Source organism: Oryctolagus cuniculus, chromosome 15, assembly GCF_964237555.1.
Source record: "Oryctolagus cuniculus chromosome 15, mOryCun1.1, whole genome shotgun sequence".
NCBI classification, from domain to species: Eukaryota; Metazoa; Chordata; class Mammalia; order Lagomorpha; family Leporidae; genus Oryctolagus; species Oryctolagus cuniculus.
Genome location: NC_091446.1, coordinates 87,842,527 through 87,845,558, shown reverse-complemented (window position 1 = coordinate 87,845,558; position 3,032 = coordinate 87,842,527).

Genomic DNA, 3,032 nt, shown 5'->3' with positions numbered 1-3,032 from the left:
AGGAAGAAGTCAAACTATCCCTCTTTGCAGACGATATGATTCTGTACTTAGAGGATCCAAAGAACTCTACTAAGAGACTATTGGAACTCATAGAGGAGTTTGGCAAAGTGGCAGGATATAAAATCAATGCACAAAAATCAACAGCCTTTGTATACACAAGCAATGCCATGACTGAGAAAGAACTGCTAAGATCAATCCCATTCACAATAGCTACAAAAACAATCAAATACCTTGGAATAAACTTAACCAAGGACGTTAAAGATCTCTACGATGAAAATTACAAAACCTTAAAGAAAGAAATAGAAGAGGATACCAAAAAATGGAAAAATCTTCCATGCTCATGGATTGGAAGAATCAACATCATCAAAATGTCCATTCTCCCAAAAGCAATTTATAGATTCAATGCAATTCCAATCAAGATACCAAAGACATTCTTCGCAGATCTAGAAAAAATGATGCTGAAATTCATATGGAGGCACAAGAGACCTCGAATAGCTAAAGCAATCTTGTACAACAAAAACAAAGCCGGAGGCATCACAATACCAGACTTCAGGACATACTTCAGGGCAGTTGTAATCAAAACAGCATGGTACTGGTACAGAAACAGATGGATAGACCAATGGAACAGAATTGAAACACCAGAAATCAATCCAAACATCTACAGCCAACTTACATTTGATCAAGGATCTAAAACTAATTCCTGGAGCAAGGACAGTCTATTCAATAAATGGTGCTGGGAAAACTGGATTTCCACGTGCAGAAGCATGAAGCAAGACCCCTACCTTACACCTTACACAAAAATCCACTCAACGTGGATTAAAGACCTAAATCTACGTCCTGACACCATGAAGTTATTAGAGAACATTGGAGAAACCCTTCAAGATATTGGCACAGGCAAAGAATTTCTGGAAAAGACCCGGGAGGCACAGACAGTCAAAGCCAAAATCAACTATTGGGATTGCATCAAATTGAGAAGTTTCTGTTCTGCAAAAGAAACAGTCAGGAGAGTGAAGAGACAACCGACAGAATGGGAAAAAATATTTGCAAACTATGCAACAGATAAAGGGTTAATAACCAGAATCTACAAAGAGATCAAGAAACTCCACAAAAACAAAACCAACAACCCATTTAAGAGATGGGCCAAGGACTTCAATAGACATTTTTCAAAAGAGGAAATCCAAATGGCCAACAGGCACATGAAAAAATGTTCAAGGTCACTAGCAATCAGGGAAATGCAAATCAAAAGCACAATGAGGTTTCACCTCACCCCGGTTAGAATGGCTCACATACAGAAATCTACCAACAACAGATGCTGGCGAGGATGTGGGGAAAAAGGGACACTAACCCACTGTTGGTGGGAATGCAAACTGGTCAAGCCACTATGGAAATCAGTCTAGAGATTCCTCAGAAACCTGAATATAACCCTACCGTTCGACCCAGTCATCCCACTCCTTGGAATTTACCCAAAGGAGTTTAAATTGATAAACAAAAAAGCGGTCTGCACCCTAATGTTTATTGCAGCTCAATTCACAATAGCCAAGACCTGGAACCAACCTAAATGCCCATCAACGGTAGACTGGATAAAGAAATTATGGGATATGTATTCTTTAGAGTACTATACCGCAGTAAGAAACAACGAAATCCAGTCATTTGCAACAAAATGGAGGAATCTGGAACACATCATGCTGAGTGAAGTAAGCCAGTCCCAAAGGGACAAATACCATATGTTCTCCCTGATCGGTGACAACTGACTGAACACCAAAGGGGAAACCTCCTGAAGTGAAGTGGACACTATGAGAAATGGTGACTTGATCAGCATAGCCCTGACTGCTGATGGACAACTTAATACATTATCCCTCATAGTATTTTTTTTTGTCTGTTCTACTTGATATGACTGGTTTAATTCTGTAATTATCACACAGTTATTCTTGAGTGTTGAAAATTAACTGAAATGTGATCCCTGTTGAACGTAAGAGTGGGAATAAGAGAGGGAAGAGATGTGTAATTTGGGGCATGCTCGGGCTGACTTGCCCCAATTGGTAGAGTTGGAAACATACCAGGGGATTCCAATTCAATCCCATCAAGGTGGCATGTGCCAATGCCATCTCGCTATTCCAGGTGATCAATTTCAGTTCACAATTGATCATAATGAAAGGACTGAGAGTCAAGGGGAGCACATGGGCAAGTCTAGTATCTGCTGACACCAACCGATAGAATGGATAAAGGGGAGGGTGGTCCAACATGGGAAGTGAGATGCTCAGCAGACTCATAGAATGGCGGATGTCCTAAATAGCACTCTGGCCTCAGAATCAGCCCTGAAGGCACTCGGATCTGGCTGAAAAGCCCATGAGAGTATTTCAGGCATGGAAAGCCAAGACACTCTGGCAAAAGATCTCTGTGAGTGAGATCCCAGTGGAAAGAACAGGTCTTCAAAGAGGGAGGTGCCTTTCTCTGAAGGGAGGAGAGAACCTCCACTTTGACTATGACCGTGTCCAAACAAGATAAGAGTCGGAGAACTCAGGGGGCTTCCATAGCCTTGGAAACTCATAACTGGTGCATAGGGAGATTACTGATGCCATAAACAGGAGTGTCAATTTGTGAAGTCAACGGCAGGAGTCACTGTGCACTTACTCCTCATGTAGGATCTCTGTCCTTAACGTGCTGTACACTGAGGCTTAATGCTATAACGAGTACTCAAACAGTATATTTCACTTTGTGTTTCTATGGGGGTGCAAACGATTGAAATCTTTACTTAATGTACACTAAACTGATCTTCTGTAAAAAAAAAAAAAGAAAAAGAAAAAATTATCAATTCCCAACTTGACTCTCACTGGGATTAAACGTGACAATAGGTCTGATCTGATTTCATCATCATTTAAAAAAATCATCTATTATTTTTCACTTAATGTTTCTGTGTGGGAGCAAACTGTTGAAATACTTACTTAAGGTATGCTAGGCTGATCTTCTGTATATTAAGATAATCGAAAATGAATCTTGACGTGAATGGAGGGGGAGAGGGAGTGTGAAAGGGG